Source organism: Pinus tabuliformis, chromosome 6 (genome assembly GCF_031772625.1).
Source record: "Pinus tabuliformis cultivar Carrire ecotype Pingquan chromosome 6, CPIR1, whole genome shotgun sequence".
NCBI lineage: Eukaryota > Viridiplantae > Streptophyta > Pinopsida > Pinales > Pinaceae > Pinus > Pinus tabuliformis.
Window position 1 is genome coordinate 1,705,324,632 of NC_142292.1, and position 16,282 is coordinate 1,705,340,913.

At 36.6% G+C, this 16,282-nt stretch overlaps 1 pseudogene; it reads right to left on the bottom strand.

Annotated features, from left to right (window-relative positions):
* Positions 1-281: 281 nt before the first annotated feature.
* The window catches only part of LOC149265554 (uncharacterized), a 70,032-nt pseudogene continuing 54,031 nt past the window's right edge, over positions 282-16,282 (bottom strand).

A 16,282-nucleotide genomic window follows, 5' to 3' on the forward strand; every position in this document is an offset into this window, starting at 1 on the left:
ATTCGACTTTTGGATTGAACAATGGATTTGTCATAATCCAGGAATGAGCCTAGGGTATTCCCAATCTGCACGAATACTTCTTCGGACTAGTATTGGAGAGGTAACCTTGGTAACCATACCCATAGAGGTCCAGCTCCTATCTGCTCCCTTTCCAGATCAAAGAGAGGGCTCCATCCCTTAAGTAGCACTAGTGCCATTTCAATGTGCCAATATCGTGCAAGAGCCAGATTCATGTATTCTTCCAGGGAAAAATGAAGTGCAAACCATCCTCGAGGTAGTATCTAAACCTCTGGGAGCTGTATGAAAATTTTCCCCCATATCTCCTTAACGCACAATCCCAATCGCTTTGCCGTATAAGATCTTCCACGAACCCTGCCCACCAGAACTTTCCCTTCTTTTTCAGCAACCTCCCCCATTATGAGGCCTTCGCTGAACTTTATAGTGTAATCCTTACCAGATGCCTTCACACACATTATTTTCCTCTTCCCTATACACGGAGCAATAAGGTGGTCCTGTAACAGATCCGAGTGGCTATTAACTTCAAGGTGTGGCTCCACCGACCTAGCTCGGATTACAGGGGTATCGAAACAGCCAAAAGGAGGAGCCGCATTCTGAGATGCCTCGCAACCTCTGGGATAGACAGTAGTCTTTCGTGGCTCTACGGCCACTTCGGGGTGAGATCCTGGGCGAGATGAAGGGTTCTTGGAAAAGCAGAGGTCTGCATTGGGCACAGGGTCAAAAAGAGGAGACGGACAGGTAGCCAGGAGATTGAGGGTACCAGGAGACAGCGGTGGGTAGTCTAGAGTAGGTAAGTCTATGGAGAGGGTCCCAATGTGTAGGGTGGAGGCCGTAAGCCCGGGTAGGGAGACAACCGGCACCGGATGCGAGCTAGACGGAGCTGAGGAGGCGGGAACCTGTCTAGGGTTAGGGTTACAGAATATGGCCTATTCTGGGAAGGGATCCGGCGAGTAGTCTACGACGTCCAGCTCCATACCCTCCATGCTATACCTTGGAATGGTAGTCTGACTATTATCATCAACAAATGGATACAAGTGCAGGTGAGAAATGGCGAGTTGCAGCTGCGGTTCGGGGGTTACGGTGACTGCGGCTAACCATAATCCACATTACGTTTAGGGCTTGGGCGAGTGTAGCTATTGCGCTTCATCAGAGCGTTTTTCCCTTCATAATCTCCAAATTTTCAAAGTATTGAAAGTGTTATTATAAAATTAAATGAATTAAATTCTATATTATTTTCAAAAATGAATGTTATGATTAAATATTATATTCTTAATCAATAGGAATATTAATTGTATATTTTTATGATTTTTTATAATATGTTAAAAACATATTAATGAGGAAAAGTTATATTAGAAATATTTAGAATGTATGTATTAAAAATAATAAATAAATGAATGAAAATATAATTATCGAGCTTTTTAATAAATTAGAGGAGGGTTAATGATGAGATTAAGGGATTACAAATGACAAGATTTGGATTATAGAGTGGGGATCTAGATTTTTCTTCTGGTCCATCAATCATTCTTGTTTATTTTTTTGGGATGTTTATTGATTTCAATGGCTTCTCTAAATTTTCTTTGGAAATAGTGGTCAATTTTGGTAACGATGCGGGTGTTTTCAATGAAAATATGATGCTTTGTATTATTGGAATGTTCAACTAGTGCAAATGTTTCTAATCGATTATGTTTGATGTCAGCATAATGTTATAGGATGCGGGTATTAATGGATCAGCTTGTTTCACCCACATATGGAATTCCAAAGAACAAGGAATCAGATAAACTCCTTTTTGGCATTTAGGATCAATAGGGTCTTTAACAGATTTGAGGTAACTTTGAATTGTATTTGTCGGTTTGAAGGTGGTCAAGCTTTTATGTTGTCTTAGGATATGGGAGATATTACTACTTATCAGTAGTACCTTGAATGTATGGAAGGATGACTTTATTAATGAAGTTGTCAAAATTCTGTAATTTTGCTATTAAGACCAGTGTCTCCCCTAGCTTTATTAAATGCTTTGATGGCTTGATGTTTATTATATTTATGTTGTGTATCATTGTATTCATACTCTTTATGCCTAACTAGGAAAATCACAAGAAATGTGCCTCTTACTAACCATTTAGTAATATAATAATTAATTACCTGAAAGAGAGTTATATTATAAGTACTTGACTTTTAATTCATTTATACAAAAATTAATTTGACTTCAAAATTAATATAAAAGTAATACTTCTTTTAGTGATTACTTCATTTTTTATGTTCTTAAAAGAATATAAGAAGGGTTGATTCTTAATTTACCTTCTCTAACCTAAGAGTTCTTAATTTACCTTCTCATGTGCATACTTCCCTAAAAAATTATTTTTACTAAAGCTCTCACACAATATGAAACACACTAGCATGTTGAAAATGGTATTTTATGGTAGGTTTCAAGACGGAAAAATCCAACAAACAAAATACACAAGGACCGAGAGTAAAGGAAATTCCACTAAAAATTAAAGGAGAAAGGAAATTCAAATCGCATAAAAAGTTGACTACGTAACTATTCATAACAAAATCGATTAGAGGCTCATACGTATCTTTACCAATGGTGGCTAAAACATATGTTCATGAGTGTTTGAAGGTCAATTACCAGTCTTACATCCTCGATTGGTTGCACTAGCACTCTGTCATGGTCGTTCTTATTATTGAGTTTCACAGTGTTTTGGTGTCATCAACACTCTCAACATTAGGACTAATTAGGGTTGTTTTCTTTCTAAATGTTCTTTGTTTTATTTTTTTGAACAACACATGGACTGGTTCATCCTTCAAATTGGTTGTAGTTTTATCCTAGGCATCCATACAGGCCTCTGACCCAGATAGGGTTTCATTTAACTGCCCAATGCTTGTATGTGGCATTTGGTATTCTAATACCTTTTCCATTTGGTTATGAAATTTGTTATGGTATTTCCCAATCCTTATTCTTTGAAGTTGTAACAACTCTGGTACAATCATCACAATGGGCTTGTGATGGGTTTCAACTAGTCCTTCTCTACTACCCTACATATTCCTCTTCTTCTACAATTAAGTTTTTGTTCTATATCGTAGTGGAATTTCACTCTTGGCGAGACGATACCCACATCATCACGTGTTTCTTTGTGGTCATAGTCAAGTGTTTTGTATGAAGGTACTACATGGCTCTATGCCAAAGATTACTCATCTGGCAGGGTGGTGCTTTAGGGTTTCCTCCTCAAGACATAGGCATCTTTTCCGATGTGAATGAGTTGTGAATTTATTTGAGGCTACCCCTCTTGAGGTCATAAAGGAAATTCTAAATATGGAAGCCAAGGAATTGGGAGATCGCAAATATTTCTCTGACTTGGAGATAGGTGGAAGTAGTTTAAAATGGGTGTCGAATCCAGGAAAGTTTTGGAGAAGAATACTTAATTTTATTCACTCAATAACCCACCATGATCAAATGGTGACACTATTTAGCATGGTCACCTAGGATAAGAAACTTGATAACTATGAACTCTTTGAACATATCGAGGATGATATTAAGAGAATATTACAGGACATCAGATATAGTCTTGATGATATAGTGGTAAAGTTGAGTCGTGTAGAACATTTTGTATTTTATGATTCATACATTGATTTAAATGACCATCAAGAAGAGGTAGGTCATTAATGCTACACTTCTCAACATTATTCATGCAAACTTTGATTTTCCTATGAACAACACCGAAGAAAATCTGCCCCACATTCTCAACTAAAATGTTCATCAAGAAAGAAGTTGTGATTTTGAAGTTTGAAGGAATCTACCTATTCAAGTGGTCTTACTTTATATTACTATCTTTTTCTAGGTTTTTAGTATGTCTACAATTCATGTTCATTTGTTTTTATATGTCTATAAACAATAGTCATCTTGATATGCTATTAGTTAGTCACTTTTTGTAAAGTTTTCCAATGGTTTTATACTCTATGGATCTAGTCTAGTGGACACATCTTAATCCAGAACTAGTGATGGAATGAAGAGCTCTCACTGTAATATCTTATGTAATAGTTTTTCTTATCAATAAAATTACTTGGATGAAATTTAATATATATATATATATATATATATATATATATATATATATATAATAAAATGATTAAGTGGTAAAAATGAGTATTGTTATTCTGTTGGTATATATTTTATGCGGTTGAATGGTATGTCATGATGACTAATCCCAACAAGTGATGTGATGTTTCCTTGGAAACATCACATACCATATGTAACTTGAGCATGTCCTTTTATGGAAGCATTTGCAAGGAAAATCGATTGCAACATTGTCAATCTTGTGTTTGTTTCAGTTAAATCTTCATAATTATAAGAAATTAATTTTCTAAAGAAATCTATCATATGATATTGAATATTTCGTTAGAGAGGCTATGACGAGCTTTCTTCTTATCAACATGCATTGACGACAACCTTTCTTACCAAGAAAGGCATAAAAGAAAATAGTTGATTTCAACACTTATTGTGACCTGGAAAACCCTTTATTGTCTAATGTTTCAATGTATAATTAGGGTAAATAATGATCAGTATGCTAACAAATTATTAACGGAATTGGATTTTGAAAATGAATTTTCTGAAATCACGCATTGATCTAATTATAACAATTTCATAACTACGACAAATTGAATAAGTCTAGATTTTAAAAATAAATAAAAAAACACGTGAAATCACTCTTTTAGAATGGTAATAAAGGGAGGACGATTGTTTGATCACTAAATCCAACCCATGTCTCTCTCTGGCGCAAATATCAAATTCCAATTTTGATGAATTGGGTAATTATTACCAAAATTTCTAAAATGGTCATGGCATTCTTCTTCCAATTCTAGGGGTCAAACATCTCGGCCATAAATTTGACAATGGCATGCACCAGAGTCAAAATTTGTGTCCTTTGCTAGTATGATTTTAGTCCAAAATAAACCTAATTCTCATGAGCCATGGGAGGATTCTAGTTTCCTTAATTAACACGTACTACTTTTCTATTAGGGTTAAATCTCAATACAAATTCTCATTATAATGGCCCATAAAATCTGAATGAAATACATAGGGAAATTTTAAAAAATCTACATGAAAACCCAGAAACCCTAAACATCTGATAAAAAAAAACCCAGAAACCCTAAACATCTGATAAAAAAAACCCTAGAAACTATAAAATCTAAAATAAAATCCATAATTTACGGCCCAACTCAAAATCTGAAATAAAACCGTAATTTTATCAGATAATGACAAATTTATAATGTTGGACTAGTTGTTGAATTCCAACTCAGTTTTTTTTAAATCTTTGGGATCCAACATAGAACTTTAGACTCACGTAATCACCCACTAATTAGTTGAAGTTTTGAGTGGGGAGGTTTGTTGAGGCTCGGCAATTTATTTCTTGTAAAAAATAAAAATTAACAGTTTATGTGATTGTGAAGTTATTTGGATTTTTAAATTTGTTCAAGCATTGATGTTTTAGACACTCCAAAAAAAAGTTAAGGTGAAATTGTGATGGATGAGGGAGCATTGCCAAAATTTAAAAAGAAATAATTTGTTAAATTAATGGAATGAACATGCAAAATCCAATTCAAAAAACATGATCAATAAATTTACTCTATCAAACTACACCACAACACCATAACCAAGGATATTTCCATGCTTGAGCAAAGAAATCATCGATGTTGACAAATCAGTGTGTCGATACAAAACTCATGAAATATGAAGTTGTTGCTCCTCTATATTGGATTACAAAACTAAATTAATTTCCATGAAGCTACATCAAGTTTTTAATTAAGATGATAGGTATCGAAAGCAATAATTTTTTTGAAGAATGTGTTTTCGATTATTGGAAGTGTTACCGCTCAATACAGGTGGGGTTCCTACAAAGCAACTACTAGGTCAAGTGGTGAAAATGGAGCAATATCACACTATCACCTCAGTTAAAGCTCCCTTCTCTTTACGGATTTTCACTGATGGGATGAGTCTTAGTATTAGGGAAGTCACTAAGAATAATGTATCAATGGTGTGCAGGCAGTGATTTACAGAGATTATTCAAAGGAGAGACTTTAATGATAGGGTTTGCTTGCTTTAGAAGAAATATGTGTGCCTCTCCAAGAAGGGTTGGAGATAGACATTGAATTAGGGTTTAGGATTATTTCTTGATATGAAGTTCCCTAGGCCTAAGAATCCTAGGATAATAGGGTTTTCTAAGTAATCCTTGTGAAATTGGAATGACAAGGTTGTGGAACCACAAAGAAACCCTAGTGGACTCAAACAATGTCAAGGGTTTGGGGTGAAACTTCAAACAAACGGTCCTAACCAAGTGAGGAAGAAGAAATGGCTAAAAAAATTAGATTTGACTTGATATTTTACTGCAATTACCCTTAATGAAGCCACTAACCAAAGGAAAAATAAGGAGAATGTTTCTCGAGCTAAGGCTTGGCAAAAATTGAGATTCGACCGTCATAATGGCTTGAAAATTGGAGGACGTCTCAAGGACACGCCAGCACAATTCTAGACCAAATTTCACCAACTTTGGATTATTACAATGTATTTCAAGTGATGCACTAGTAGACACTAGGGTTAGGGCTTAGAAAAAGAGATGGAGGGAGGTGAAAATATTTTTTTTAGGTGATCACCAAGGATTAGACCAGTGCCTACTCTATTGGGAGAATGGATTCAATGGTATTTTTATGTTTAGATATTCTTTTACCCAATCAAGGAGTTCCCCAACAACTTCACATAGCCCTAAAGGCATCAATTAGGTCACTAGGAAAATTTATACTTCTTTTATGCTGAAATTGATGACATATCAAGGTAATTATGAAGATCATATAACCCTAGGAACATTAATTCACTATACCAAGCATAAAAAATATGAAAATACTCACAAACTCAAGATTCAACAAATTCACATTTCGTTAGGGCAACAACTCCAGCTTCATGATCGACAAATTTCATACATTATGCATGTGACATAAATAAAAGATAGATCATGAAAAATGAACTTACAAGCATAAAGAATATATCCAATCATCAAGAGAGACAAAAATTGAAGCTCTAATACCAATACAATATTTCCAAACATCAAAATGCTTCAAATATCTCTAATTCATCCTCCAATAAATATAACGAAAACCCATGAAGAAACGATGATCCAAATCCAAATTATGATCAAATTAAATGATCATCACATCAATATATATCCTCCTCTAAGGGGTTAGATTTTCCTACTTAGGCCTAATTATGCCCCAACTAATAAAATAATGTGCAAAAATAACATTACTCGGTGACAAGCCCACCAAGATAACTCCATAATACAAAAATAATCCTCTCAAAAGGGAAAAATGATGGGTACAATCGGTCAAAGGGCCATTGCAGAGGCCTAGTTGAGCCCAATGTGTGAAAAAATGAATGGATGGGCTCCAAAAATAGTGATAAAGGGGATGGCCCCTTCATATCCAATAAAATGACCTATGGTGCCTCTAATTGGCTATGGGGGCACAAAACATCCTCATGGGTCTCCAAAAGCATCAAACAAGATTGTATTCGATCTATAAGGGATGGAAGAATGATGCACGCCCTACCTTTGTCTCCCATGGCGAGACACATCCTCATCTAGGCCCTGGATCAGCTGCCAAGTGTGTGGTGCAAGAGTGTATCCAGTTGGGCAAGGTAGTCTAGGTGCATCATCATCATTAAATAAATGGAACATGAGCAAGAAATGAGTGGAACCGAAGGATCCCATGATGTGGCAATCTGCTCTCTATTATGGTGGAGGCCCATTTCTCTCAATGTTCACCCTACAAATTCCAATATGACCCTCTAGAGGGATTGGATCCCATTTGATCTGAAATGGGGGTTTAACAACTTTTTATGCTTACAAGAACCTCCCACTCAAAAGCTTAACAAATAAATGATCTAGCTTCTGTTGACAATTGTGGAATTAAGTACTTGAAACAGGTGTATGTCTTTGTTTATTTTTAACTGTTTAACTGCTTTAAATCCATTTGTTTCTTATAATATTAAACATACATAACAGCCATATAATGCAGCAAATAAACATCAATGCATAACAGCAAATTTAATCTAGGTGTTCACTCGAATATCATGGGCTACGTCTCCTTGAGCTTTTGTCAATTTGACTTGGCTCTTTGGGATTATGGCTTCAATTCTTTTACAAGTTCCACACTTAACTCCAAAGGTTACTGAACTGAACCAATGGTCTTATAAAACCATCTATATCCTTTTCATGGTTTTCATCACTCTGCAAATAGATCTAAGGTCCCTTAGACTTGATTCCTTCAATCGGTGCACTAAGCTACCCTAAGCTTCTTGATGGCACTAACTCCTTCAGAATTCTTCAAATGTCACTAAAACCTCTTCTACTATCTCCAGAACATATTATACATCAACAATAGACTGATCATTTGCTCAAAATGAGCACTGCATCACCAAACTAGGCCTTCCTCCACGGTTGGCACTGGGTTGCCTCAAACTCCCATGTAGCATCTCGGCCTTTAGAAGTCTCCAAATTATTTTTCAAACCCCTGCAATGGATTCAAAAGGCTCATTACAGTCATGAATGATTTTTGGTTCCCTGAGAACGAGTACTGGTAGCTCCTGCAACTGCCTCCAACCCCTGGTGGCCCTGAGCTCCAAAGTCTCCCTGGATGAAAATATCCTTGAAGATGGATTCTTCAGCTTCTCTAGACTATTCCATTGGCTTCATAAGGCTCCAATTAGCATATCTAGCCTCTTGTTTCACTCTCACTGGTCAAAAACAACACCTGGAATGCATTTAGTCAGTGTCGCCTAGGGATACTCCACTAAATCCGGTTAAGTACACTTAACTTTAGTTAAATTTGGCAATTCCACCTTTTTAGTGCTCCGTCAAACTAAACTATCAGAGATAACCATTAGCTTAACCATCGGTGTGAATGTGATGGGTTAATCCCCTGGTGGTTAAGAGTTAGACCGTTGAGCTGGCGGTTAACACGCAACCACATGGTTTGTTGGCAATCGGTGGTTAAGTCACAGACAATGTGGACAACTCTTATGGGACTGCTAGTGGTCCTAACCCTTGAACTACAAGCGGTTAAAAAATAAATATAACATGTGTCCATTACCTGTTAAGAAACAACGGTGGCGAAGGTGGTAGCGTGCCGGTTTGTCTTGTCGGAGGTCACGGGTTCGACTCTGTCAGACCCCAACAAATTTTACAATATCGTTTCAGGGCCACATGGCAATCTCTGGGCTTGCCACATGTCAGCACCTGATTGGTCACCCAAAAAGGAATATTTTGGGGAATAATCCTTGGAATATTCTTTTTTTAATATTTTCAAAAATCAATTTATTTTTGGTCAAATGTCCATAAATTGCAGTTTACTGGACTTTTTAAATTGCGATAAATCCTTCATATGGTTTCAGTTTTTTGAACTATTCATGGTGCTGGAATCAGGAAGACAAGATCTATCTAGTTGCTTAGGTTCGACTCTCTTTCAAACACTTTGAAATTTGAGCTATCATTAAGGTCCTGGATCAATATCTGATCACTCCTCCCCATTAGGAATCTTTTGGACCCCAAAAGACTGATATATTGATCTGAACAGTAGATGAGAGTACATCACCCTCTTCTTTTCGACCTCCATACACTTGCCTTGCATGGCTAGTGCCTTTGAACCAAAACTCGAATGTAGTCGACACTTCCCTTCCTGGATTTTCTTGTCCTCCTGTTAAGAACCGTCTTCCTTGAACTCATTTTGAATTTACAGAAGATAGATGAACATCGCTTCATTGACTGTTGATCCAAGTTGGTTCAGCAAACATGGTGTAATCTCATGTTTTCAACAGAAATTTTTCTGACCAGCATTCAGAATTTTTGTTACAAATTTTCCTCTAACATCTTGTCAAAATACAAGAAAATAACTTGATGACATAAATTCTTGCTCCATAAAAAGAAACAAATTTCACATCATTTCAATCATCATCATGTCTTTACATCTTGGGTACAAGTGATTGACTAAATCACAAGCTGACTAAAAACTTGCCTTTTCAAACATTTGACCCTTCAAGTCAAGCATGTACAAAAAGAACTTTAACGATTCTTTTTCAAAGATGAAACACTTCATCATTATCTCCCTTTTACAATCTTGGAGACCAAATCAACTTTTCCAAGTCAATCTGACATTGCATGCATGTTTAAACAAAACGATCGACCATCAAGTCAATTACACATACATGTTTAAATATAAGGAAATTATCAACATCCCTGTGTTCATACATACCGTTCTCATGCATGTATTCAATTCTTCAAATTTATCTTAAGCACAATCATAAGTACAAGATCCTTAATCATATGTACATGTACTTTCAAAACTGGAATGAATATAATTTTGCTGCAATAAAGTCAATCCACATACTCAACTTTTCCATCCTGCAACTTGCATTCCTTAGCAAAGAAATGGATCACATCAAAAGACATGCAACTTTAATTGGATAAGAACTCTAACCATTTCTTACCTATCCACATCAAAGGTGTTTCTTTTAACTGTACATTGACAATGATATGTGAATCATCCTAACACACATCAATGATGGAAACTTCCTTTCCATTGTTGCCATTCTCTTTTTCCACCTTCTTCAAATTTGGTGGAAGCATTGTTGGATTCAAAGTCCAACACCTTTCAGAAATATGTCCTTGCTTATGGTACTAAGTACAACACACGTGCATCCTCTTTATAGCATAATTTTCCTTGTCCAATGGACCATTGGCTTCTTGCTTCCTTTTCTTCAAAAGTTTCCTTTATGTGTCCATTCTCTTCCAACATCTACAAACACCATGGTTAACCAAACCACAAAAGGAACATGGATGTTTTTTCCAATGCTTATGCGGAAATTTACCATGCTTAACATAATCAAAAGAAGTGTGATTGAAATCAGATTTATATATTTCCCTTTTACCTTTGTTGTCTTCATGAGAAGGTGAATCGAGTGAAGAAGTGGTTCCCTTCGGAACCCCATCAATCTATTCAATGATTTTAGAGGTTTCACAACTCTCTTGTTCGAGTGCATGCTTATGAACACCTTCTTCTTTGAAAGTATGATTCAAACAATTGCATTTCCCAAGAATACAATCTTTACACTCTTGAGGTAGAAGACCTGAAATGAAGCTTCTTCTAGGAACTATTTCAATTTCCTTCATGGCTGCTTTAGAACTTTCTCCATAAGATTGTCCATAGCCAAGACCCAAATACTTAAGCCTTTCCTCAACCATTATTCGCTCAAAAATTCCTTGTGCATGTTTGCCCAATCCTTTTCCTTCATAGCCCATTTTTGACATCAACTTGGACCTTATGCCTCCAGTATGTTTTTCAAAAGAACCAACATAAACATTCTTAGAGGAAATTGAAGACAAACTAGAATTGTTTACCTCTTCTTCAAGCTAATACTTGACTAAGGCTTCTTTGGCAGCAAGGAGCTATGTCTCCAACTCATGCATCTTTTCCAGGTTCATATTTTCAATATGAAGTTGAATCGCCATTTCTTGCAATTTGTCAAAAAGCAACTGCTTCTCTTCCTTCATAGAATTCAACTGCTCTCGAAGTCTGGTGCTCTTCCTTTCATCCTCATACATTTCTCTCACCATATCCATTATGGTGAACAAGTCTTGCTTCATGTCTTCATCAAATAATCTTGTGAAGGAGGAGGAGGATTTTGAAAACTCATTTTTAGAAGTTGTCCTCATCAAAATGAACAAAAGAACTTCAACAAAATTCACAAAGCATTCAAAGAACTAATGACAAATTTCTGAACTAGATGGGAGTAGAATCAAATTCTTATTCAAGCAGCCTTTTGTAAACAAACCCTCTTGTGCTTCAAGGGTTGCCTTGAGGTCCTTTGGGTAAGGAGAATGCCTTCAGCCCTTCTTCCTTCTTGTCCTCTCCTGGTCTTAGCTATCAATAGCTTTCCCTCACCTTTGTAAACTCAAACAATAGTCAGTTTATAAACAATCAAACAGTAGGATTTGACTATTTGAACACCTTTCAAACAAGCAATATTTTTCTCTATCAATCAAGCATCCTGCTCTGATACCACCTGATCTGAAATGGGGGCTTAACATCTTGTTATGCTTACAATAACCTCCCACTCCAAAGCTTAACAAATATATGGTCTAGCTTATGTTGACAATTGCGGAATTAAGTACTTGAAACAGGTGTATGTATTTGTTTATTTTTAATTGTTTAACTACTTTAAATCCATTTGTTTATGCTGATATTAAACACACATTATAGCCATATAATGCAGCAAATAAAAATCAACACATAACAACAAATTTAATCTAGGAGTTCACCCGAATATCGTGGGCTATGTCTCCTTGAGCTTTTGTCAATTTGACTTGGCTCTTTGGGATTATGGCTTCAATTCTTTTACAAGTTCCAGAGTTAACTCCAAAGGTTGCTGAACTGAACCAATGGGCTTAGAAAACCATCTATATCTGTTATGAAACCAGCTCACAAAAAGATAGAAAAGAGAGATCCACGCCTTAGAATTCAGCCTCTTCGAGGGGGCAACCTCCTTTACATTACATAAATGAACAATTCTTGGATGATACAAATGACAAAACCTCCTTTCTATATATAGGAGTCTAAGGAGTCACAATATAATCCAGCTGACCTAACAATAATAATATAAAGCCACAAAAATAACAATAGAGGGATTCTATGGGGCACAAAAATAACAATATGGGGGTAATAGGGGCACAACAATATAAATAAGGGGTATAACTACAATAGTAATGGGGTAATCACTAGTATTATAGGGACCCAACATGCCCCTCTCCTTCAAAAAAGTGTTGTCCTCAACACTTGAGTAGTTCTGGATACTTCTGCATAAAATTCTCATCCTCCCATGTGGAATCTTCAGCGGATAAGTTCTTCCACTTGATAAGATACTCTGAAATTGATCGATTTCGTAGCTGTCGAGTTCTTGTTTCTATGACTGCTTCCGGTTCCAATATAATTTTTCCTTCCTCGTCAAGTTCTGGCAATATTGTTTGAACTGGGAGCTTGTCGCCTATAACCTTCTTTAAACATGAAACATGGAAAACTGGGTGCAATCGAGAAGCTGCAGGAAGCTCCAATTTGTATGCCATAGTACCAATCTTTTGCAACACCTTGTACGGACCATAATACTTTGGTGATAATTTATTATCCTTCTTAGCTTGCTTTAGGGACATTTTCTTATATGGTTGTAGCCGTAGGAATACCCAATCACCTACATCAAAACTTCTTTCACTGCGATGTTGATCTGCCTGTTGTTTCATTCTATTTTGTGCCAACACAAGGTTATCCTTTAAGAGTTGGAGGACTTGTTGTTGATGTTCGATGTGATGTTCCACTGCCTGAACCTTAGAATTTTCTCTTAAATATGATGTGATGGATGGTGGTTGATACCCATAAAGTGCCATAAATGGGGTCATTTTTGTTGATGTATGGAAGGAAGTGTTATACCACCATTCAGCCAGAGGCAACCATTTGACCCATTGTGTCTGTTTATCAGATACAAAGCAACGAAGATATCCTTCCAAACATTTGTTTACTATCTCAGTTTGCCCATCAGATTGAGGATGATAAGATGAGCTATGAGCTAACTGAGTACCAAGACAAGAAAATAATTCTGTCCAAAAATTTCCAGTGAAAATGGGATCTCTGTCACTTACAATAATCTTTGGGTTTCCATGTAGCTTTTGAACTGTTTCCATAAATGCAGTAGAAACTGTACTGGCTTTAAATGGATGTGATAATGCACAAAAGTGTGCATACTTGGTAAGTCTGTCAACTACCACCATGATGACACTCTTTCCCTCAGACTTGGGTAAACCTGTGATAAAATCCATTGAAACCTCCTCCCAACGTTGGCTTGGAATGGATAAAGGTTGTAATAGACCTGGTGTCTTAATTGTTTCAACTTTATTTTGTTGGCAAACCAAACATTCCGCCACAAACTTTTGAATATCTGATTTAAGGCCATCCCAAAAAAATTCCTTCTTAACCCTGTGGTAAGTTTTTAAAAATCCTGAGTGCCCTCCTAAGGGAGAAGTGTGCAATTCCATAAGAATCTTTTGTTTTAGCTGGGAATTCTTACAGAGGTATAAGCGATCTTTGTACCATAACGAATCATTTTTCCAGCTAAATGTATCAGAAGTACTGGAATCTTGTTGTAGCTTTCGAATAAGTGCCCACACTTCTTCGTCATTCTTCCATTCCTCCCTTGCTTCGTTTATCCAATCTGGTTGGATAATAGAAATGGCACACAACAATGCTTCCACATCCTCATCCTTTCTTGAGAGTGCATCTGCCACCACATTTTGCTTCCCTTTTTTGTAGATGATTTCAAAGTCATAACCCAACATCTTTGTGACCCACTTTTGTTGCTCTTCAGAGGATAATCTTTGTTCTAAAAAGTATTTAAGGCTATCATGATCCGTTTTTACCTTGAAGTGTCTTCCCATTAGGTAGGGTCGCCATTTCTTAAGTGCATGGAGTATTGCCAACATTTCCTTCTCATAAATAGCTTTGCTTAAAAACTTTCCCTTGATTGGACGACTTTCAAAAGCAATGGGTCTTTCATCTTGCATTAGAACAACACCAATTCCATTTCCTGAAGCATCACATTCCACAATAAAGGTTTTTGTGAAGTCCGGTGTAGCTAAGACCGGTGCTTGGCACATTGCCTCTTTAAGATGTTCAAAGGCCTTTGTTGCTTCCGGAGTCCATGAAAATGAATCTTTCTTCAATAATGTTGTTAGAGGTGCTGCTATTCTCCCATAATTCTTAACAAACTTGCGATAATACCCTGTCAACCCAAGAAATCCTCGCAGATGCTTTATGGATGTGGGGATTTTCCATTCCTTAATGGCTTTAATTTTGCTAGGGTCTACCTTAACTCCTTCATGAGATACAATATGACCCAAATATTCCACCTCCTGGACTCCAAAGAAACATTTGGATCTTTTTGCATATAATTGTTTCTCCTCCAATAGTTGTAGCACCCTGTCAACATGTTCAACATGATCCTTCCAAGACTTGCTGTAGATTAGTATATCATCAAAAAATACTAACACAAATTTTCTAAGGAATGGTTTGAAAATTGAATTCATCAAACCTTGAAATGTTGAAGGTGCATTGGTAAGGCCAAAAGGCATGACCAAAAATTCATAATGACCCTCATGAGTTCTAAATGCCGTTTTCGGAATGTCTTCAATCTTCATTCTGATTTGATGATATCCCGAACGAAGATCCAACTTGGTGAAGTAAATTGATCCATGCAATTCATCCAGTAATTCATCAATGACAGGAATGGGGAACTTATCTTTAATAGTGAGCTTGTTGAGCTCCCTATAATCTGGACACATGCGCCATGATCCATCCTTCTTGTGCACCAATACTACTGGAGCCGAGAAAGAACTTTGACTCGGTTGAATTATACCAGCCTCTAGCATTTCTGCAACCATACGTTCAATTTCACTTTTTTGGACATAGGGATATCTGTACGGCCTGATGTTTGGAGGAACACTTCCTGGAATCAGATGAATAGCATGATCATGATCACGCATAGGTGGGAGACCTTTGGGAGTCTCAAATACCTTGGAATGATTGTCCAGGACTTTTTGGAGATCTGGAGAAATAGATGATTCCAATGTGGAAACATCTAGCGAACATAATTGTGCAATTACACCTCTTTGCTCCTTTTTTAGAAGCTTTGTCATGCCATTAGAGCTGATTATCTTTCCTGGTTTCCCTGCAATACCCCTTAATTCAACTTCCTTTCCTTCCATAGAAAATTTCATGAAAAGTTCTTGAAAATTAAAAGCTATTGTACCCAAGGATTGTAGCCATTGGACTCCTAGTACAACATCAGCACCTCCCATTGGAATGGAAAGCATTGGGCTAGTCAATACATATTCTCCCATGGATAGCTTGATATTATGGCACTTTCCAGAGCAATTTATTGTTCCTCCATTTGCAATCATCACTTGACACTCTGGTGCTGGATATAGGAAGCAATTCAATTCTTTTGCTACCCTACAATGAATAAAATTGTGGGTGCTTCCTGAATCAATCAACACTATTACCTTTTTCTTCTTGATTTGTCCTTCTATCTTGATGGTTTGAGGAGTGGTAATTCCCACCAATGCATTACAAGATATGGTCAGATTTATTTGTTCTTCATCTAGGCTTTGTTCCTGGAGTATATCCT